The following is a 25921-nucleotide window of genomic DNA, read 5'->3' as shown; positions in this document are numbered from 1 at the left end:
GTGCCCTAATTCATTGTTATGGTAGAGAGAAAGGTAGGTTTTTCATTTCACACGCCCTAATTCATTGTTATGGCAGAGAGGAAGGTAGGAAGTAAATTTTTAAGGAGAGGGTGGGAGATTTTACTTTGAAATTTGATGGAATTGATCCAAAGCTAGCTCTCCTAAAGAGTGAAGACAGATCTGTGCTCTCTGAACCAACTAGAAATTCAGTCATGCTGAGGTAAGTGGAACATGTTTGTTTAATACCCATTTTAACTAGGAAGAAGGTTGCTTGTTGGGAATCTCCTCTTTCTATTTCTTATTGTGGCTGAGGAGGGATTTTTGATAGCAAATTTAAGGCTTGTTTGCTGTCCAATCCCATCTAATGTGGGTGTCTTTCAATCTGCATTTAGATGTTGAGAATCACCATCACTTGGAATCATAATTGCTCCATTATTGGAGTCAAAAATCCATGTTAGTTTGGTGCCCGAAAAATTTTTTCCAGTTTAATGCCAATTACTAACTTTTTGGGAGTAGTATCTTCTGTGGACCAATCTACATTTGGAGTGTGCAAGTTGTGTTTGTAGCTATGAGAGTGGATGCCATTTCTGGGTGCTTTCCATCTACAATCAATGCCAACCTTGGTGCTTCTAATCTTACCAATTCTGGATGCCTTTACCAAGCATTATTGCCCAAACTATGACATACATGTTCCAGGTTACTAAATTGAATTATAATTGACATACATGTTCATAACAACCCATACTCATTAGCTTGAATTTCTTGTTTAATACCCAATGCATTGAGGTGACGCTTACAAGTTGAATTCATAACAACCATTTCTCACCAACTTAAATTGTTTTTTTAGTACCCATTGCATTGAGGTGACACTTACAAGGTTGAAGTATTGCAACTTCCTAGAAGGTTTGCCTACTCAATTCTGTGATGATCCAACTTTCCTTGACCATATAGTTTTGCCCAAGATTAAGCCTTCTTAGCTTGCCATGCCATTTGCAAAAACTTCAACAAGTTATGTGCCCTATGAACCATTAATCATAGATCTGCTCAGTTCCTTCATTAACAACTAGGTGGTATTTTTTGTCATGTCAAATTATGTGATGTTTAATTAGTACCGATCTTGAAACAATTGCAAGAGTAGTGGTTTACAAGAGCTCATCTATTGTGATTACAAATAGTCCACCTACCACTCATTGCATCCATGTGATCCTCATACATTCGAAGCACTTGAGATTTATTTGGTGTTGTTGTTGCAAGACAAGTACTAACCTATTTCCAAGGTTACCAAATGCTCATCTTATTATCTAATACTAAAAACCCACTACAAGCCCTTCACTAGGCCTATTTCCCAATTAGCACTTACTGATCAGTTTTTCACACTTTTCTCTCACTTTTTCCAAAACTCTCAAAAAACTAAGACCATATCTAGATATTGTTTTGGATTCTACACAACATACTTCAAATGCTCATGCTACTCCCTTGGACCAAATGCCCAAATTAACATTGTTGCCCCGTAATTAACCCTCTTTTAGCCCTTCTGTTACAAAGCAACCACTAACATATCTCATCTCACAAACCATCTGACCTCAAACAAAGTTGTCTTGTCATCCAAAAAAAAGGATTTTCAAATTCATAGGAGATTACATCAATTTTTACACACCCAACCAACAAACCCTCCTTCCTAGGTGCCTAAACCAAGGGTTTTACCAAACTCACCTTTCCAAACATTTCCCGATCCTTCCAATGGATCCAACACCTTCATATAGCCCTAACATGACCTTCCTTGAGTTCTAGTTTTTGGATTCGATTGTGTGTAGTTTTTTATCATCAATGTTTCGGATCATACTACATGATCCATCATCAGGATGCTAGAGAACATGAAGAACAAAAAAAATATTTTCTATTTTTTATTTTTTTTGTTCTTCATGTTCTCTAGCATCCTGATGATGGATCATGTAGTATGATCTGAAACGTTGATGATAAAAAACTACACACAATCGAATCCAAAAACTAGAACTCATATTCATGGATTGTGGAAATCTCATAAATATGACCTTCCTTGTCATAAAATATAATCCTCCTTCAGATGGAACCTCCAAACCTATGACTATCCCAACACCGAGTAACACCTCCAGACCTATGATTCCCACAAAATATTTATCAACACTTACCTTGTTGCTTGTAACAAAATGTTGCATTTCTAAACTCAGATCTACAAGCATTTGAACCCTCCAAATATAATATTCCTTTATAAACTCTAAGTTAAACACTAAATCCATTTGAGTTTAGATATCTCAATCTCTAATTTCTTTTCCAAAATCATCCTCCAAGGTGGAACTCGCCAATCTTCTCTTCTTATATACTTATGGAATTGTTTTGTATGTTCCAAATAATTTCAACATCCAACCTTTATAGACGTTTGAGTCTTAAATTCATGTCCCTTGATGTTAGGCCCAAATGGTCTAAGGATTAAGTTTTTTTTAATTGTACAACCACCATGAGGCCAAACTTGCATAAGCTAATTGATTTGTAATTAAGTGAAATATGATTTCTTCTTTTGACCCTTAGGCCAACCCACTTAGGCCTATTTTTCAACAAACTTCAATTGCAATTATTTCATGGCTGAAATTGTAATGATCTTAGGCTCACGAGTTTTTGAGATTTACCGATCTTTTGAGCTCACATGTTCTTGATTGAAGATTGCACTAATATGTTTCAATCTTTTATTCATCTTCATTAGTTGATGCATTAATCACATTAGTCATTGCTATCAGGATTAGTCATGGCATGATGTTGTTAGCACCTAAGCAACTTTCACCTTGTGACATCTCTTTGAGGCATTTTACAAATAACTAAGATACATTGTCTATAAATCCACATTTTGCAAACATCTAGGCCTTCTAGAAATTATAGAATCATTTTAGTTACATTTGAAAAATCAACAATTTCCATATGTACAGATATAAACATTAACTACAACATGTCCAATTTATTTGCAGGTATATTTTCCTATGAAGAAAGACCATGCCTAACAATATGAACCCAAAACAAAATAATGAGACAATGGCTACATTGTGGGCTCAGTTCTGAAGAAAACTTGATGAATGTTATTGTCCTTGCAAAAAGTGTAAAGGCTTAAAGAATTGGAGAATTATAATCACAATAGCCCAAATTCATTATAGGTAATATGGTCATGTTGAAGAGGGCCACAATTTTTGTCCATTGTTGAATGTGGATTTCCTACTGGAGGAACATGGAGGTGTGAATATCCAAGCTGAGGATAACACTCCCATTGAAGAAGATGATAATGTGCCAGAGGACATGATTGAAGAAGATGGTATTGGGGTAGGTGATGAAGAGGCTCACAATGATGGTACTAGCAAACATGATAATGATGATGAAGATGGTCTTGATATACCTTTACTTGAGAAGGCACACAAGCCCTTATACGAAGGCTCCCAAACAACTCTACTCTCGACTATAGTGTTGTTGGTGAACTTAAAGGTTATGAATGGTATATCCAATGTAACAATGTCACATATGCTAAGGTATGTCATTTTTGTCATCTTTAGTGTTAGCATACAATTACTATTCATTATATTAACAATGCATAGTTGTTGTTGTAGGTTAATTAGTGAGTTTTTGTTACCACCATCAAACATTTTGCCTCGTTCGTACTGAGAATTATCTAACATTATGGATCATATTGGAATGAAGTATCAGACAATACATGCATGTCCCAATTATCACATTCTATATCATAAACAACATGATTTGCAATAGAATGCCCTGATTGTCATGTTAGTAGATATCAATTGGATCAAATAACAAAAAAAGTGCCTCACAAAGTTCTTCGGTACATTCCAATTATTTCACGTCTTCAACAGTTATTCAAATGTGCTAGCTTGGCACAATTTATGAATTACCATGCACGCAATAGAAGTCTGGATGACATTATGTGAATGTCTGTTGATGGTTTTGCATGTAAGGAGATAGAAGAAACATGGTCACACTTTAAAGAAGAACCTCATAATTTGAAGCTTTCATTGGCGGCAGACGGTGTCAATCCATATGGAGATATGAGATTTGTTTACTCAGTGTGGCATATTTTTGTTATTAACAATAACATTCCTCCTTGAATGTCCATAAAGAGAGAGCACATAATGTTGTCAATGATTGTGCCAGGTATTTTTTTATTTTATAGTTATCTAAATTAATTTATAAATAGTGCATGAAAATGGTTATAATAATTACATAATGTTTATGTTCATTCAATTGCTAGGTAAATACAAGTTAAAGATATGAATATGTATATTGAGCCCCTAATTGACGAGTTGTTGAAATTATGGAATGGCATCACTATGTATGACATCTCTAGACTGATAGGACATCGACAATTTCAATTCCATGCAATGCTTGTATAGACAATACATGATGCCCCTGGGCTAACTCATTTTTGCGATATGTTATATTGTTAAGATCACATATTTTTGGTATATTATAGTGCTTACACATTACTATTGAATGCTTAAGTTGCAAATGATAATTGTACATGATCCAATTATACATGATCTTTTAGGTCTTCAAACAAAGGAAAAATTTGCATATCCAGTTTGTGGTCCGAAGATGAAATGTTGTTATTCGAGAAGTTTAGGAAAGCAGGTGCTTGATGAGTTTAGACACTTTCTCCACAATAATCACAGGTATTGAATTGTCTAAAAACATCTTTTCAATGGGAAAGAAGAAACATCATCAAGGTCACGAAGAATGACACATCATTTATGGAAGTTGGAATACGATCGACTAAATCGTCGAGGTAATGTCCAATTTGTCGTTCGAAGTTTAAAATTTGTATTTTGATATTGTCTTATATTTATTAATACTATAATTGATGCTCGTGAGGGTCATCAAGGCATCAATGACCAACTTTTTAGAGGAATGAAAAGTTATCCTACTCAATTTAGTAGGTTACCATGCTACAAGGATCTCTCAATTGAGCATTTGTTTGATGCTATGCATATTGGAAAGAATGTAACAGAGACACTATGAAAAATGTTGGATGGAAGGTGTGATAGAGAACAAATTACCAAAATTTGTACTGACATTCATGAATCCAATCATGCACTATAATTTCTCATTGAATCAAATAGCAATGGAGACTGCATAAATACAAGTGTCCTTCCTTGGTTATTAACAGAGCAACAAAGTGATGCATTAAAAGAAGTCATAAAAAAAGCAAAATTTCCAACAAAATTTGCTGCAAATATAAGCACTCTTCTATCAAAGAAAGGTGATTTTGGGCTAGGGTTGAAAACACATAATTGGCATACCTTCCTCAAAGTAAGTCATGTTCTCTATTTACAGTATATTTGCAAGATTGAATGTAGTACCAATTACATTATTTAATAATATATTGAAATGATCATTTTTTAATGATTGCAGTTCGTTCTACCTCTACCTCTTCCACAATAGTTTGACAACAGTATTAAATAAGTTATATATGATCTTGGAAAATACATGAGGTTAGAAATTTTTTCTTAGATTTGTAGCTTTTTATCTGAAATCTATTGTATAATTTTATTTGAAATCTCTTTTATGTGTTTTTGTGTGTTGAATCCCTTTTAGGTGGTTATCATCTAAAGAAATTGATTAAAAAATATATAAAATATTGGAAGAGAAAAATTCCAGAGCTTGTGTGAAATGCAAAAGTGTTTACCTCCAACATTTTTCAATGCTCATGAACACTACCTCATACATCAAGTTGAGGAGATTGAATTGTGTGGACCTATACAAGCTAGATCAATGTGGATGGTTGAGAGGCATTTGAAATTTATGAAAGGCTTGGTTCAATAAAGAGCATGTCTTGAGGGTTCTATGATAGAGGGATATATGATATACCAAACCATGGTGTATATTAGTGAATATCTTCCAAAGTTTGTAGTAGATATCCATGTAGATCGCATTTGGGATCCCAACTATAATGACAAATTCAAAGGGGAGTACCTGACGAGGAAAGCTAGATTGAGGAGGGTGAGAGGTAATTATAATTTTATTTTTATAATTTAATAATTCTTATCCATCATCAATATATATAAATTGTTTCTAACTGGTGTAATTGCCTTCTTTATAGTTGGTTGTGAGTGGGTTGCACTACACTTGTATTTTGCAAACAATCTTGATTGGATGACAATATGGATTGAACAGTCTCAAGAAAATGGTTGCTCATTAACATGGGATGGTGTTGCATCGTTGGTTAAAGAAGCTCATCATAATGGAGATCCCAATGTTACGCCAATGGTACTTGATCTAATATATGGCTTAAGAGATACAAAGGTACGCATAAGATTACTAATCATGAGACATAAGTTTAATATCAACTCACAGATCAATGAGAAGATTCTTGACATGTTTGAATAATTGCAGGTCAAACACCACAAAGCTATGTACTACCATGGCTATAAATTCTGTACAAAAAAGTTAGATGAAACAAAGAAAATGTGTGATTTCGGGATAAGTGTTGTCTTTGCGATCACCAATATTTTATTTAGAACTGATATACATCCTCAACAATCTGAAAATCGATACTATGGCATTTTGGATGATATACTTGAGTGCAACTTTAATTCATTCAAAATAGTTCTATTTGTCGTCAAATGGTTCAAGTTACGACAGAATCAAAATAATCTTGATAGGACTGTTATTGAACACGATAGTGGATTTACTGTGATTAATATAAGGTCATTTGAGTCAGTCGGAGATGAGCCCTATGTTCTTCCAAGCCAATGTGAGCAAGTGTTTTACTTTGGTATTCCACACAAACCAAGTTGGTCATTTGTTGTTAGATATGACCCAAGAGGAAGGCCAATAAAGTATAATGTGATCGAAGAAGAAGATATTGAAGAAGCACAAGAGGAAGTAAATGATTATCAGGAATGGTAGTTACCCAGTGATGAAGAAGAAGAAGATGGTGATGATTTTGGTCATGCTAACGATAATGGTGATAATGATGATGATGATGCTGATGACAATCATGATCATGGTGATGAAGATGGTGATGATCATGGTGATGATGGTCAAGATGATGATGATGGTGATGAAGATGGTGGTGGTGACGATGACGATCAAAGTGACAAGTACGATGATGGTGATGATGATGATGATGACATGGATGAAGATCATGATGATCAATGAAATGTTCAAGTAGGATCAATGTCAACTATGATGGAGTCTTGTATGACCAAATTTTTCTTTCCAAACCATATGTGCACATATAAACATTAAGTAGAACATGTCAAATATTTTTTTAGATATAAACATTAGTTACACTAAATTTTTAACTTAAGACAAATGATTTACATATACAATCTACTTTATTATTAATATTTTTTTTAGTAAGTCTATTACTTTAATTTCACTACTGATTTCTAAGACTTACTAATTTTTTTCACAGGGCGATATGGATGCACCATCTCAGATACCTTCAATAGAGGTAAACATTAATTATTGTAAATTTTAATGTTAATATAGAAACACATGTCATATTATTATGTTCTTTTCTTTATGGCTTTGGAGTTATTTTGATGAAATTATATCAATATTTGATGTCACAAATGATAGGAAAAAGCTAGAATGATCACTGATCAAATGTGATCTAAAATACGGGTGTCATATCTACATGACATTGCCCTTAGTATTAACCCTGTATTCATCACCCAGCAAACTAAGCAAAGATAAACTGATGAACTTGTTAACAATATCATTGAGGGTAACAGAAGTGAGGAGAAAGAAGCACTGAGAATAGAATTGGACCGTAGAATCCAATCTTTGAAGGTAAGCAGTAATTCGACTAAAGTAGTAAATATTAATATTTTATAGTATCTTATGGATCATCGTCTCTAATTTTATGTGTTCTTGTATATACATATATGCCAGTTGCAACATCACATGGTGAACATGGTCAGGGTTGTTGCACACAACCTTCGTGTAAGTAACACTTTGTTTGTATTGATCAACATTATAACACTTACCTTTTTTTTTTGGACGTTTCTCGCTAGTATCACATTTGATCTTTATCCATTGCAAATGTATTTGCTAACAATATTCTATTCTTCATCTCATGATGAAGTGTGGACTCCTCCTTCAGTTGGCGGTCCAGTATTGCCTAGTGCATTGTTGGAAATAAGGACCATGCAAAGATCCTCGTCTATGCCCACTAGAACTGGTTAAACCTTGTTTTGCTATATTTTGTAATGTGCTATTTGTAATGTATTTCTACAAGTTGATGAACAATGATGTAGAAAATTAGTGCTTAAATGAAGTCTACATAAGCCTGCATACACACAAACACCTGCATACACACACCACGCATACATACATGCATACATATATATATACTCACACATAGAGAGACACGGAGATAAGCAGGGAGGTAGACCAACAGAGAGCAGTACTAGAATTGTCATTTAATTGTCATGATGTTTTAGTGATAGACCAACAAAGAGTAGTACTACTGAAGTTGATCCATTTCCTAAAGCAGTTCATGTGATTAGTACTGGTTCGTATGAAGGGACATTGTTGCTGAATAAGAAAACTATGTTTCTGTTAAAAGAACAAAAGCTTCTAGGTGCTTTGAAATTGTTATTATTTAAAGTGTAAATTTAGTTTACTTTTACATTACTCATTTTGGACTGATAAATCCTTTATGTTTTTGTAGGTAATAATGCTTTCTTTGAACATCTTTTTCATATGACATTGAGACTATTTGGACCCACCATACGTAAAAGGTATGTAGTTTCATATCATTGCTACATAATTTTTCTTTTCTTTCATTTATTGTAATATATTAAAGTTATTGATCTAACAATCTATTTGTTTTTAAAAAGGTGCAATGTACAAGCTGTGGAATTAAAAAATCAGCTGATTGCATCTTTTGAGGAGAAATTTGGGAAAAACATTTTTGACACTGGCCTACTTCTGAAAAGAGCAGCAAAGCATATAAAGACTGTGAGGGATCAATATAGAAGGGCTCTTAAGGATAACTCAAAGTACGACCATCCTCCTATGATTCCACCGATGGAGTGGAATGAAATAATAGAAGATGCAAAGGAGAAAAGGCTATGTGAAGATAGAGATAATGAAGCAGCATAGAGCAAAAAGAGGTATGTCATTATAGTATTGAGTACATTGTAATCATGCACTAATTATTAATATTTGTAAATATATAATCTAAGATGTTTGAAATTGTTCATAGATTGCAGGACACATTCGTGGCTACAAAAGAGAGAGTAGAAAAGGTTGGCCAACACAAACTTGGCTCTGATGGCTATATGAATCTCCAGTCTCGACTTGTAAGTAGAGCAATGAAATTTCTTTTTTTTTAATATAATGTTGTAAACAGTTTTGTTTAATGAAACCATACATGGAAAACTGACGTTATCAAGCAAAAAATATAGGGCATAGAATTCAATGTGGAGGTCACAGATGAAGATAGAAAAATTGCCTTGAAGGAAGGCTATAAAGTTGTGGCTGCACGCCTACATGAAGAATCTATAAGCCTTGCCAAAGAATCCAATGCACCAAATGATATCTCATAGGTAAATTGGTTAGATGAAAAGTAAATGAAATTGAATAGTTGAGAAGTTTCTTTTTTGGTATTAATTTTAAACATAAATTGACTACATAACAATGTGCATAACATTTTACTGCAGCCTTCATATCCTACCACAAAACCTGCTCGTGACAAAGGCCATGATGTGCATTATAGTGGTGGAGGTATTAATTTGCTATTGGAAATTAATTATGCAATTATGAATACAATTTAACATCTTCAATTGCAATTTGACATGTATCCTTTTTTTGAATATTTCAGAGCATGTTGAACATCATGTTGAAGGAGTGGACCATGTTCCAAGTGTTCAACATGTTGATGTGGTGGCGGATCAAAATGTTAATGTATATGATGTGGCATTGTCAAGTAAGAAAAATGCATGTTATGTTTTATTCGTACTTAATTACAAACTTGTAACAGTTAGAAAAAGAAAAAGAGTATGCCAATTTATCCCATTCACCTGTTCTTGCAATAGAACCCCCTTTAGTGCAGTAGCCTCCTACTCCTCCAAAGAGAAGGAGCCATCATAATTTGACATTACATGTGCTAGAAGAGGAGGAGAATGATGCAGATATGGATGCTCCTATGAGCACTTTTTTTAAGAGAGCTCAAAAAAACAAAAAAAAGAAATGATGTTTTAAGAATCTTCTTTGATAAACCTTATTGGATAATGAAAGAACTTTGTTTTAAGTAATTATGTATGAATGATGTGTATTAATACAGATTTTTATTTTATGTTAAGGAATATTGTTATGTGTTAATGAAGTCTTGATTAGTATTGTGTATTAATGAATTTTATATCGTATTAATGAATGTTATGTGATTGTATTGATTGAATGTTATAGTTCATAAATGGATGAATGAATGAACAAATTATGTAATTAGATGATAATGGGTACTTTAGATTGATGTTAGGGGGAGAGGGGTGAGGCCAGATGATCTTCCACCTTCACGTGGTTGGCCTTGTTAAGTAGAGAATATTATAGTATTCTTGAAACCAAGTAAAGCTCAAACTAAGGACCATCTTTCATCATGTTCAAGAGGGTCACACAAGCTAAGGACCCTTTTCATTTTAGTTTAAAAATTAACTATATTATGTTACAACAAGATGTATCTTTATTTTCCTATCATATTGATGTCCTCACCAGAATCCAAGGAACTTTAGGAAGTTTATACGTTAACAAATTCCACGTCTCTGGCCCATCAAGAATCCAAGGAACTTTAGGAAGTTTGTAGGTTAACAAATTTCACGTCTCTGGCCCATCAAGAATATAAGGAACTTTAGGAAGGCTAGAGGCTAATTGACTCCTCTCCTCTATCCATTCTCTATAATAGCCATTACCAAAATGGCAAAATATAAAGAACAGATCCCAATTTTATAACCTTGACACTCAATAATGACCCACATGGCTCTATTACAAGGGGAGTAGCCAATGTCAACAAACCAAGACAAAAAAATAGCATACCCCCTTTTCTTTCTATAATATATATTTACAAAAGATGACATTTTTCAAAAAAAATTCCAGAGTACACTCCAAAGAAAAGCTAGCAAGTTTTACTTGCTAAAGCATATTAAACCCAAATTGTCTCTTGAGTTGCAAAATGTTTAAATGAGTAACAATCGACCAAGGCCTTCAACATTTCAACAAACATAATCTATCTTCATTTATGGGGCAAAAGAGGAGATGATTTGGCATCCGTATGTATTGTTTCAAAGTAACTCACTATTTTTCCCTCTAACTATTTGACCAGATTCTGGGTTATGATGTTAGATTTAGAGGGTTTCCTCTTTTATCTCTATGAGTTTATTATTCTTCTAATTGTCTTCATTATCATTACATTTCATGCAGCTTGTTTTATTCTTGGATTCCTCTTAAAAGTATGTTTTTCTAAGGTAGGTGTTTTCCTTTTAGACTCCCCATTAATATAATATGATTTTGTTCAGGCTGCTCAACAGAAGCTACAGTTCTCTAAAGTATGTACTTACCTTGCCCGCATTTTATCCTATTCTTGACAAAAAAGTAGAAACTTTAGAATGTATAAGAATTCTAGGGTTAGGCCATTACATTTTTACTTTGAAATAGGACAATTTTTTCTTTGATGGTCATTCTTTTTACAAAGAAAAAAGGTGTTTCCCAATTGAATTAATTTATGCTCAATAATCCTATGTCCAATTGGAAAAATAAAACTTCTGCATGTTTTCAAAAATTAGAACCCTAGCATCTAGGTAAGTTAGGGTTAAATTCAATTTCATGTGCAAATCTTCACCAAACAATTTCAAAGAAAATGAAGTTAATGACCAATTCTAGAACACTCAATACCTGAAGCCATTTCAGCATCATACTTATGATGACTGACATCACAAGGAGTCAGCTCAAGCTTTCAATACAATGCCCTAAAAAAAAATGTTTCCATATTCCAAAAAGCCCTGTTTAACACCTTTTCTTGTAATTTTAGAAATCTTAAGGATCACAATGCTTCAATACCAACTCTTGATCTCCATACTCAAAGACCCCTGATCCTTACAATGCTTCAATACCCTTAAAATAACATAACTAAGGAGGTCCAATGACCAAACATTAGTTTTGTCTCAAACTTAAAACTGCCTTCAATAGGCCTATCCTAATAGCCCTGTCCTACAAGTAATCTACACTTTACTTCCAAACTTCTCAAACAACCTACTAATCTCTTCACCTTTTCAAATACCCTTTATTGAGTTCTTCAAACCCTATGAATCTCATTCCTTTCATCTTGTGATCGATGAACCTTTCTATGACTGCTCTTACATGCAACTAAGCCTAATCAACCCTCCATTTACAAAGCAACTCCTTTTTTCTCTTAATTCAAACATTCCAAACCTTGACATAGTCTTAAGGAATCTATTAAATAGAAGGATTCCTAAATTTGTTTGAACTTCCACTCACATCTAAGCATTCTTTCATCAAACCCTCGTTTTAAGGGTTTCTAGCCTAGGGCTCTCTAGAAAAGACCCTTAACAATTTCACAAAACCTTTCTAATGGTTTAGAAACCTTACAATACACTCCCTCAATTGTTTCCAACACTCATTTATTCACTCCAACCCTCAGATCACTATATTCACCATGTGGTGCTTTCTAAGTACACCCTCAATATTTGTTCATCAGTCACCCACTGTTCCTTTCTCTGTTCAATGTCACCTGCATCTAAATCATAGTAAAACAATCATATTTATAGGCTTAAGTACCTCTCCCACAAGTCACATTTTAATCACAAAAAGTGGGAGAGGCATATTTCCTTAAATTTCTTCAAAACAGTGACAGGTTGTCACGTTTCCTTTGACAGCAAAGAACTTCAAATAGATATGTTAGAATAAACTTGCAATATTGCACTTTTAGTGCCTTTTACATCCTCTAGTTCCTTTTTGGGGAATTACCAAATTTTATGTGTAAGCTGATATTATATGTGTTGTTTCTTTTCAATTAGCTTGGCATGTGCTCAAACCAATGATGGTTGTGGTAGCATTTAAATCAACTTCTAAAAGATCCTTGACTAGTTCACGAGACAGGAGTGTAGCTGCAACAAACAAAGGAAAATTGGATTCCTCTCAAAATGGAGCCCACAAGAGATCAAGGAAACTAGGCCATGTGACATTTTATGCAAACCAGTCTATGGGTAAACTTTTTTTAATTTCTCTACAAAATTTTATCTAGTCTTGAACCACCATTGGTACTTTGTCCTAGACAAATAGGTGTTGAAGCTCTGCTTCTTGTCCTCCAAATTATCAAAGCTTTTAATATGGATAATATAGTAATTAAAGGTGATTGAATGGTATTTACCTTGCATTTAAAAAACTGGCAATATTCGAATAGGAAAATCAGGAGCATCATGAAGGAGGCTTGGTCATATTGGATATCATTTTGAAATTTACCATACAAAATTGTTTTTGTTTATGACATATGTTTGATCCCTTTTGGGACATTTGTAGACTATCTAGCTGCACAAAATACATGAACGCTTACTTCCAACCATATCTTGTTTATGCTACACAACTCTCAGTCGCAGGTAATAGTCACTCAGTTTCTATATCCAAGTGGATTATTGATTTATATGAGGTAATAGTCAAACATGAATGAGGACCCTCAAAAATTATATAATCTTAAAAAAAAACCTAGTCAGGTGCTCGCTTGAATTGTGCAGTTGGAAGGAGTTCATCTCTTAGCTTAATCTCATCATCATAACCAAAACTTCGCATAACTATCCAAGTATCACTTGAGTCTGATTTTCCACAATGCAAAAATTTTGAAAATTTTTAGTGAAAAATTATTTGAGTCTTTGTGTCTTGCAAATTAGGGTTTTTTTCCTTGTATTTTTCAAACCCTTAGATTGCCCTAGTTCATAGCCTGATCTCTATGTCTTTGAAATCCTATTAAATTCTCAAGGTTTGTCTTCAGAGAATTTCTCAGAAACCCTAGTACCATGCCTTATTTTACCCTAGTTTTTAAAAGCCCTCGAAATAGTTTTTCATAAAAATGATTTTGAAAATATATCATTTTACCCTAAGGTCAGGCTTATGCAAGCATGGTTTTATTTAAAAGCTTGTTTAAAAACTCATTGACCATGCAAAGCTTTTAAATAAAGTGGGCAAGTAGTTTTTTGGACATGTAGCCAGGTGGGGTCAAGAGTTCTTAGTATATGTTGCGGTGTACCAAATTGAAAAGTAGTTGCTGACATGTACTGCTAGTTGTGCCATTAAGGAGGTTTCCCTACCATATGTGATCGAAGTTTGGTTAGCCATAGATCCTTTAAAGATCAAGGGCTGGTGTAAGCCCGCAATAAAGAACTGCTCAAAATTTAAGGAATGCGAGAATGCGCCTTCATGCCGTGCATCATAGTGAGGCACCATGAAATGAACACGTGGTGGGACCTCAAGCAATGTGGAAAGATGACTAAGAGTAAAAAAGGGTTTTGCTTGTTGCCGGTAGTGCAAAATTTCCTACGTCATTAGAGCCCTAGACCCAGCACTCATTTATAAAGCATATAAGGGATTCTAAATCGTCAAATCAAGCATAAATCGACGATACTCGTTAACTCGCTATGGAAAGATGTGGAAAAGTTATGTATAGTGAGGTAGTGAGTGAGGGACCCACCATTGTTCTCTCAAGGGTTGTATCAAATGTCTGCCATAGGATCAAAGTAAAATAAATGGTTATTGCTAGCTTGCTATGAAGAGTTGCTCGGAGGATATGTATAGCGAGGTAGCAAATAAGGGCCCACCACTGTTCTTCTAAGCAACGCAGTAATATGTCATCCATAGGATCAAGATCAAATTAATGGTTATCACTACTTCACTATGGAAAGGTGTTTGTTCTATATGTATAGTGAAGTAGCGACTTGTCGACATGTGTCCTTAGTCGCTAGTGGGTCCAGACGGAAATGCCTTGATCAAAGGAGCATGAGGCCACAGTCAAACAAATGAACTCACATATTGAAAGTGTGCAAACTGCCTCCAAAGAACAGGGAGCTCCATGCTCAAGCAAAGCTGTAGGTAAAAAAGGGAAGGCCTGAAAGAGGCAAAAGCCGTGAGCAATCACCAGTTGAAGTCATAGGAATCTGTTGTAAACAAAGTAGGAATCTCACGTAAAGAATGGAAGCAAGGCAAACCCACTGCGTGAAAACAAAAGGGAACAAGCCACAGGGATGACTTGACTAGACAAAGAAGCAAGTTTCCATGCTAAATCATAGGGTAGACCAGCGTTAAGCAAGAACCCATGCATTAAAAAGAAGAAATCCACATTGTGACCAAAAAAAACCCACGCGTTAGCATGAAAAGATCCACAGGTGCTGAGTGAAATGGTAGTATTGGAGGAACCAATATGTTAAAAAGCAAGAATGTTATGCTATAAAAGGCCAAAGCAAAGATCAAGCCATGGATTATAAACAGGGGAGTTTAAAATGTAGAGTCAAAGTTCAATCTCATGTAAAGAACAAAGGGGAAGTCGTTAAAATGCAGAGGAATAGAGCAAAGAAAGTGCAAAGGTAGAAAAGTTGAAGGGAAGCTCCATATGCAAAGATAGAAGAAACTTGCATAGAGAAAAGCAAACCCACGAGCTGGTAGAAATGGAGATGCCTATTCTAGCAAAGACACCCATGCCAAACAATGAGGAAGCACACGCCAAAGAAGTAGCTGACTGAAGTAGAGGAGGTGTCAGGACGTGGGAAGCCTTCAAAGGCTTTTGTCCCACATCTATTATGTGATTTGATTTTATATCTTTAAATGTACTCCCACTTAGTGTGTAGTATGTCTAAGGACATGGGCTTTTAGAAGCCACAGCCATGTGAAGGGGCCCGCAGGTCAAAGGTTAATTATATTTTGACTTGTGAAATTGCCAAAGGTTAAGCGTATGTGCAGAAGTTAAAAGGAAAGCCTCCACGTTGTTACGCTTACCCGTATGATTAGGATGTGAGATGAGGCCCACCGTATGGGCATGAATCAAATTTTCAAGCTCTTTGGTGCTATGTCCAAGGTCGTCAAAGCATAAAGGGCAACGTTCATCGTACGGTCATGAATGAATTTTCCAGAGCTTCCAGTTTTACATTTCAAAGGCAGCATATAGGCATAAATGGAGAAATGAGAGCCTTCAGTGCTACGAGTAGGAATTAATTAATATTAATTTATTAATTAAAAATATTTCAAGACGGTTCTAAGCCAATAGGGACCTGCCATGTGGTGTCACAGGAGGGAGAGTATTGAACATAAAGTGAAAATTCAAAAGATGCTTCAAACGCATGAAAATCATTTGAATGAAAAATTGAAATATTTTGAATTTTTATATAGTTCAGACTATATAATATTTTAAATTTTGCATTTTAATGCAAAGGCACAGTCCAAACCTGATTTTTTCAAATTACTACCAGGGGGGAAATTTTTGTCCAAAATAGGCCTTATAATATACCGTTGGAACTGGAAGAATCTGAATTTTCCAAATATGAAGTTAAATTGTGCATAGGTATTCATTGGTTCGTGTTGTAAGTCAATTTGTGATTCTTAGGGCATTGGCAGAAGAATAGGCAAATTTGATCATGGAGCATCATAATTGGTTAGAGGGCAATTTTAAAGGCTTGTTGGGATAAAAATGTGAAGAAAATCAACTTTAAATAGTTTTCTTGCATTCTGGAGGTTACATTAAACTGATTTTTACTTTTACCTTGTGTTTATTTTAACATCAAAAATCAATTCTTCTTTCATCATCAAGTTTTTGAGATACTTGATGACTTTGAAGGCAAGTTGATCAGTGAATTGATTTACCCATGGAAGAGAGAAGGTAGAGAGATTCTTTTCAGCTTCTTCAGGAAGAATTTTGAAGGGACACGTGTCATTTGCAAGTTGAATTCGAGAATTGTCCTCTTGATATTTATAATTTCTTCTTCTCTTTTGTAAGGGTTGGAAATTTTGGAAAGTTTCTCTAGAATGAAGGCATTTAGTAGAACTAGCCCTGGAATTGATGAACTCTGAATGGAAGATCTAGGATGTGCTAGTTCCAAACCATGAAGCTTTGCTTTGGCTATGATACCCCCTTCCCACCCCATCAGTTTCTCATTCCCACCATTTTCTCTCTTGTATGATAGTATTTGTTCATTGAATAGTTTGGTTTATTAAGTTTTTTATGAGTTAAGTTCATGCATTTTTATGTATTATTTTAAGGAAATCAATACAAGGAACAGCAAGTGTTTAGTTCCAGTTTAAATCTTGTCTCGTTTCTCAGTTGAGTTATGATGTTTTATGGTCTTTGAACAAAGAGCCTAGATCATAAATGCAGTCCCTTAAGGCTATATGTTGCTTCATTGTTGCTTGTAATTCAAGAAATTGTGTAAATGCTTTAGAGATTCAACAGGGTTGCACGTTTATTGAGGAGGATATCAGGTAAGAATAAGATTTAGACCGAACATTGATCTCTATTTACAAGGCAAATGGATAGATCATATATCTAAATATATGAATAAGTATCAGATATCCAAAATGCACGAGGGAGATTCATGAATTGCCCAATGGATCAAGCACTGATTAGCTACAGGATCATTAGTTTGTTTTCTATACTTGGTTTTCATCCACTTTCCCCACCCACATAAAATCAAATCAAAATTCAAATCATCTTTACATTTTATGTTGAAGAGCTATCAAAGTTTAACCCTCACTCAACTTGTGCATTTCATAAGAGTTGTAATTAGCTACTGCACTTCTTTGTTACTACATAATGCTTTAGGAGATATAAGGGGTTTTCATCTACTTAATAGATTTAGGGATATGTTTTGCACTGGTACGGTATCAATTGAATCTGAGGTCCACCTACTTAGGTCTTGCAGAGCCTGAAGTAGAAGAAAGGTCTAGCCTTATAGTTGGCCCAGTGTCTGAAATGATGTGTTGAAAATGGGAGTTAGCTGCCCCTAGATATGTCATATTCTCATTGGGATAATTGAAAACCATCCAACATTTTCAACCACCAACAAGGTGCTCGCTTGAATTGTGCAGTTGGAAGGAGTTCATCTCTTAGCTTAATCTCATCATCATAACCAAAACTTCACATAACTGTCCAAGTAGTTTCCAAACGTCCTTTCTCAATAGAAAGAGCATGGAGAAAAAGAAATCTTGTTAGTTTCAAGCCATTTTCATTGACAGCTTGTGGAAGTCTCTCTGAGACAACCCTTTTCACATCAACAATCTCAAAGGGTTGTAAAGGAGCATTAAAGCATCTAACCTACTCAATAAATAGGAGAATAAGCTATCATGAGCCTCCATTCTAATGGCAAGTTCTTAGATGATACACAATGTCCAATAGTTTTTATATGCAAAGAATTTTTTTAACAAAATAGATTTGAAGATTAACATCCTGTCCAATGAACAAGATGGATAGATTTCAAGTTACAGTGCAAAAAATAGCTCTTAAAAATTGGTGCATCCCCAAAGAGCAAACTAGAAGCATCTGATATTTTAAAAATATCTTGAAACCATGCCATACTTGAAATTCATTAAGCTCTGCATCACTAAGACCGCCATCTTTGTCATGATCACACATGATGAACACTCCCTTCAATGCTCTTACAGAACCATATTTTAGCAATTGATTTTCTTGGTCAAATAATGGTGTTGTGGGATGAAGAACTATCTTTTGAGCATATTAAAAAACTTCCACAACCTATCAAGTATGATTGCTTAAATATCAGTGTCCAAACTAGAAAATAAACTATATAAAATGAGAAAGGGTAGATTATATATGGCTTAGAAGGGTTAGAAAAGTTACACCAGATTCAACTAGGAAAAATCTCCCATGCTTGAATGGCTTCAAATAACACATATTCCAAATAAGGAAAATAGGAGTATGCTATCTCAACAAAAATTAAGCCTCACCTAAAGGAAGAGTAGTTCTGATACAGTGTGATCACAAGTTGAATAGTGAGAACAAGTGCTGAAATTGGGTACCGAGTATTGCAGTGGCTAACCTAGCCAAGCAACAACTATATTTTATGTTTGGGAATATTATACAATGTTCATTTGATGGTGAATCTATGACCAATTCATTTCAGAGTTGTGTGGAGATAGTGGATTGAGGAAGCCCTAATTGATAGGGTTGGAAGACACCAATTGGGGATACAGGTGTTACAGGGCCCGTGAGACAAATTTCCTTTGGATTTGGGCAATTGGAGATAGAATAAGTCACTATCCAAGAGTTGGAAGTGCCAAGTGTAATCTACCACATACTTCCTTTGTTAATTTGGACAATTTTCATGCATTGAAATAGGGTAACTATTAAGAATAGGTGTACTAGTCCAAAACAATCAATAAGAAGTTTTTGATATGTTGTAGTACTCCCAAAAGGTTATTTGTAAATGCAAATGTCTTGCCAGGTGTTTTGAGCAAAAACAAAGTTATTTCCATTTGTTGCTCTGTTGTAGGGCCACTTGGTTGCTGAAGTAGGTCTTTGTGATAGATTGTGAGCATTTTACCAAATGTGGAGTATGGGATTGATATACAACCTTAGAATCCATTGAATCAAAGTTATTAATAGCCTATAACACCAAAATTATCATTTAGGAGTGTAGTATAAGGCTTTGACAAGTTTGATCTCTTAAGCATTTGAAGTAGTTGATAGGCTAGATTGCCTAAACCTCTGAAATTTTTAAATTCTCATTGTGTCTTGAAGATCACCACCCTCCCTCCACATCATTAAAGAATGGAAACCAATGCTGATTATTGCATATTAATGAATTTTATATCATATTAATGAATGTTATGTGATTGTATTCATTGAATGTTATAGTTGGGGCTCCGGTTTTGTGGCCTTCTCAACTCTTGATGAAACATCTCGAGCTATAAGCATGGCTTGTTTTGAGCAGATGTAAATGTTTATTAAATATTTTGAACTCCTAAAACTTGTCTTCTGATATCTCTTGTCTTAAGATTGTAAGTTTTTGTATGTAGCTTGTAAAAATGAATGGGAAAATAGTAGTCAGCAAGCCACTCTATGTTGCGCTAGCTCAATGCAAAGAAGAGAGAAGAGCAAGGTTACAGGTACTTATTTTCATTCTTATTTTGAGGAGTAGATTTACAAACTTGATTCCATGCGGTTTATTTTGAAACCAATTCAGCAAGATGGATCCATATTCGATTCTTGTGCTTATCTTACAATTTATCTCTAAGATTTAGCAAATTTATTGAAAGTCAAAGTCAGGTAGTCTAAATAAGATAACTATATATAGAAACTCAATCATTAAGACATTTAGTATGGACTTGAGCTATCTTGATGGAACTATTTTTGATAAGAGTAGGAAAGAATGGTCATGAGGTTATAGGGGGTGGAAGGGTATTAATAATAGAGTCAGTAGGTTAGATGGTTAAGTCTAGGTAGAAATTTAGGAATTGTTGGGTTCCTAAATGTGTGTTTATTATTGGAATGTATTTGCTTACTCAAAATATTGCTATAACTAGTATGGCTCTGGGAATTATTGATTCACAATGTCTATTTGGTTAGTTGAAATTATTAGTATTCTATCAATGGAAATGCCATACTAATTTGGCATATCTTTATTGTTTTATGCAGGTGCAATTCTCACAAATGTGAAATTCGGTTGGCATGGCACAAGCTATGCCAACTCGTCTTCCTATATACCCTCCTAGAGGTCTAGGTCTAAGCCAACCAATGTTCTATGGATAGGGACCACCCACACTCATGCCACCTCAAGTAAATATGATGTATATATATTCATATTTTTTGATATATTTGCCATTGATGCTGTTAATCTGTGCTAATCAATTCAAAGTTAATTTTGATACCTTGCAAATGGCTTTATGCTCATCTTGAAGAAAAGGATGTGTCAACTTTTGTTTGGTGACCAATATGAAATGAAAAGCTCAACGTTCATCAGCTTTTATTTGTTATGTTATTATATAAGAACAAATTGCCCTTTTTAGCATGTCATGCTTGGAAAACCATTCCAAATTTTTGCAAGTTCTTCATTTAGCATTGTTTTTATTGGTGGTTTATGATATGATGCCAATTTTGTCATAGGCTAGTGCATTTTCTTATCAACAGCAACTTGTCCCTGGTATTAGGCTAGGAAATGTACCTATTCCAAATTTCTATCTTTCTCTGGTTCAACCACAACAAGGACAACGATCTAATGTTAGGTGGTCTAGAGCTACACCCATTCAACAAAAGTAACAGCAGTAGTAGATTCCACTTATACCTCAATAGGAAAAGCACACTTTATCTATATTTTTTTATTTTTGTACATCAATCTTGGTTCTTAACTATCTTCCTTATATGTTCAATTCTTCACTGTACAGGTCAATTGCTATAATGCTTTTCTTTATTTTGTGCTTCAAGCGACTGCTATTATTAACATTTCTCCTATTGTTGAAATGTTTTAGAATGTAGATTTGAGCCTCCAAATGAAAGTTTGATTCTTCATGACCTAAATTGATGGGGTTCTTTTAAAACCACCATAAGACTTCATAAAAATGGGACAAATACATAAACATAGAGGCGTGAAAAGTATCTCCTCCTGGTTGCCTCAGGCTCCTCCTGGATATGTTTCTCTAGGATGCATTGCAAGAAAATCTCCCTCAAAACCAAGTGAATTCAATTCATTGCATTGTATTCGCAATGATTTAGTAACTGGAGCTCAGTTCCCTGATAACAATATTTGGGATGCAATTGAAATTAAACAGACAAGAGAAGACTTTAGCATATGGATGCTAGATAGTGAGGTATAATCTGTTGATCACTTTTGTAGAAGGATAATTGAGATTCTTTTTTTATTTTTCTAGAATCTGACCATGTGAGGCAATTTACAGGCTGGTACGTTACTTGTAAGAATTGGAATAAAAAGGCCACCAAGAAGGTTTGCCCTGAGACTAGCTGATCAGACCAATTCCCATGAACTAGATGACTTAGTGATTGATGCCCAAGTACAAAGGATTTCAACAACACTTTTTGATGATTTTGGGGGTCTGGTAAGCATTTCATGGGCAGGAATGTTGCAATGTGACACTTCTCTTGCATGTACTCTCACAATTTAGTGATGAAAATGGCTATGTAAATCTTATATCTCAATAGTTTTGATCTATATGATGATGTTTAAATTATGGAATCCATCTGTGGTTTGACATTGGTTTTTACTTTTCATTTGTCCATGCAGATGGTTCCATTGTTGAACATTTGTTTCAATGGCATCATGTCTATTTTACACAAAAGACTCGACTACTTAAATTCAATAGTAAATTTGTCATTAGTGACAAGGTCATACAATGAAAAGCATGACTTTTGGGAACCTCTCATTGAACCTGTGGATGGATTTTTGAGGTATGATTCTATCTATCAAGAACGAAAAAATTCTTTAATCATCTTGCTTGCATCTCCTTAGAAGCCTTTTTCACCTTAAGCTATCATTTCTACCATTAGAGGACTATGTTCCCTGTTATTTACCAATGAAATAAATGGTTTTCATTTTAGTTTTGAATATTGTTTTCTTTCCTTTATAGTGTGGATTCTGAGGAGTTCCTTAAACATTCATAGAATGAATTGTAGAATAATATCAAACAACACCATATTTGCAAAATATAGGAAGTACATGCTCTCCTAAGATAAACTGCAGCTACAAATTCCTGATTGTAAAGAAAGAGTACTCAAACAATGGTGGTTCTGTCTATTGCATTTTGAAAAGAAGAGATGTATTTTTGGGAACTAGGGCTATAGACTAGAAAACAAGTATAATGTTATTTTGTGTCTAGGCACACAACATGCCCTTTTCCTTAAAGAGACTCGTCCTCAAAGCTAGTAAAAGTCAAAATTTTGAGTAACACTTTTAATATACAACTTCACAAATGGATAAAATGGGGCTTCTTTCTTAAAATACTAGCTCACATGAATGTTTTGCCATAATTTTTGAACTCTTGGAAAATACTTCATAATTGAGTACTAGATCATCTATTGCAATCACTTTTACTTCACCTTCCAAAATCAAATTGTTATCTTTAGCATCAGTTTTGCCTCTTCGGTAGCAATCCTTCCAGGTTTTAATATTACTATACATTATAGATTTGTTACTGGGATTTGCTTCTAATTTACTGTGTTCCAACCTCTTGCAAACTTGCCTAGGAAGACACCACGGATCCTTTGTACTACCCCACCAAGGAACACTCAGAACATAGGGTCAAACATGCATGAAAAACTATTTTATTTTCTTTTAAATGGGAGAATTTTTTTTGTCTTTAATTAGGATTGTTGTTTGGAGATTGCAGTGTGGAAGAGTGTGCTCGTTACTTGGAGACAATCAAAACATACGAGAATAAGCCAGCTGACAGTATTCTGGAGCATACTGACAATGCCTATCTATCATGAGTATTCTTCGTACCTCTATTGAATAAAAGTTGTGCACTATTCATGTAGATTCAAAACTTAGAAATATTCATTTCTTTTAGCTAGGGATAATAAAGATAAAATGATTGAAAGAAGAAATAGATTTTGAAGAACATCTTTAAATGAGCATAAGATATTTGTGTTAAATTATTTTGTGTTTTGAATAATTTGTATTGTATTTTTGAATGATCAATGGAAAAGCTTTCATATATATGCATCCTTGAGTAAGGAGTGCCATTGTATGGGACATGTCTCATGTCCCTTCGTTTCCTTTGCTAATTGCACCTTTCCATTACAAGTCTTATAACAATAAGATCAATTAGTATAACATTTTTTAATAATGAAGATTGTATCCCTTCATGATCATTTCTAGATGCACCTTTTCCTTGTTAGATTTGCATCCTTTCATTCAATAATTAATCAGCCTTTAGTTATTGATTATAATATTCTCCTTATTGGATGCCAATAGTAATAATCTCACTAGTCAACATGCATGAGCTAGTATAATAATATGGTTTGTTGGTTAAATAAATCTCAAAGTTTGTCATTTTTTCACTTAATCATTATCATAACATATTGTTGTTCCTCCATATCAATATCGGTTATGAGTGTTGTATGATTATTATTGCTCAATCATATGTTGATTGATGTCCTCTTGATTATTTATGTTTATTGATACAACTTCTCTTGATTTGTGTATCATCCTATTACATAGTAATCATGGACCATCATTGGATATACATATGATCATTGATCAATTATCACTTGGTTTATGGTCTTCATAGTAGCTATCATATTTATCAGCACTTGGGAACTAGAATACCCATTACAGATTCCTCATTTGCTATTCTGTATCAATCCATATTGATTTAGTAATGAGTTCATTAACCCAATCACTTCTTCTCATGATGTTGATTTGTATTGACTACTCTTCAACTTCTTCCATGTATGATGCAAATTGATATCCTAGCTACTAGTGAAAATAGTTCTAAATGACGATTTATCCATCATTATGATTCTCTAATATGATGATTTATCCATAGTTGCAATTTATCTTGATGGTATATATAGACCATTTAATTGAACTATGTATTTGTTGTAGCCTTCCTCCAGGAGGAGGATTCAATTGAACTATTCATCTAGGATTCCACATTTTGCATGCATGTCTACTAGGGCAATTGCAACTTAAACAAATATATTCTCTCAATATATCTATTTTGTGCATATCCAGCAACCATGGCTTTTGATGACCACATTATGTTTAGGCATCCTGTCAAACAGTTCACATGACTTATCTATGCTTCCATTTTGCAAACATGTTTCCCAAGGCAAATGCTACTACTTCATCTACATTGTCTAACAAAATCCTTTATGCTTTGATGGATGCCTATAGCTTATCCCAAAGCTCTTGTTCAATAGTTATGAGATGATCAATCATGAGGAAACAGTTGAGAGCTTAGAGCGACACAATTTTCAAATGATCATATGAAATGAAATGGGTGTGCAAGTAGAAAGAAACTAGAAATACATTGTGTATAGATGAAGGCATGAAATGTGTTGGTCTGGTTTTTTACATATTAATTTTTTCTTAGAATCATGGTGAAAAAATCAGATAAGAGTTCTTTTGTTAGGTCCTAGGGTTTTAGGTTTTGGTCTTATATTTTGATATCTTTAAAAATCTATGTAAAACCCTAGGTCTTGCCTTTTAAATCTTATTTTGGCAAAAAAGTCTTAACAACAACTAAATATTCTTTCCCACCTACATCGAGGTCATTGTTGAGTCCTTTTGAAAAATCTTATCCCGCTGTTGGATCTTGTTAAAATCAACAAATGTTGCGTACTCACTATAAAAAGTTGCGAGGTTGTTTCCTATAGTGATGTAGTGACCATCAGAGAACTATGTCTTGGTGCTGAAAGTGAAGTTTGACGCCGATAAAACTATATTAATATGAAGGCATTATGGTCACGTGCTATCTCCCAGGATTGTCAGTGTCAGAAAGGACACACAAAGAGGAATTCGCAAATGGTGTCACCGAAATTGAAGTTTCTCCGACGACTTGCTAAGTTGCTATCGAAAAATCTATGCGACCTACCAGTAGTGACATAGCAAGTGCCCAGATTTTAAAGGAAGCGGCAATTTTTTTAAAAACTAATGTGATCGTGAAAATTCCCATGCAAGTTCATAAATATGCGTGACCACCTTCTTCGACACTAGTATTAATTGATGAATTTTCAATCAATTTGTTTTTGTTCTCCGTCACCAGAGTTTTGACTCCATCGAAAGTCGCTATCTCGCTAGCCGGGAAGTTGGTGTTTTCATCGGTAGCGAGGTAATGACTAGTTGGAGGGTTGTGATGTAATGAAAATTTTAAAAGAGATGGGCCCCAAACAAGTGATTCGTCAAAAATGAATTGTGTAGATTAA

Source organism: Cupressus sempervirens, chromosome 2 (assembly GCF_028749045.1).
Source record: "Cupressus sempervirens isolate cs-2001-9-10 chromosome 2, ASM2874904v1, whole genome shotgun sequence".
In the NCBI taxonomy this organism is placed as follows: domain Eukaryota; kingdom Viridiplantae; phylum Streptophyta; class Pinopsida; order Cupressales; family Cupressaceae; genus Cupressus; species Cupressus sempervirens.
The sequence above is the reverse complement of the archived record's forward strand: the minus strand, read 5'-3'. Positions refer to the sequence as shown.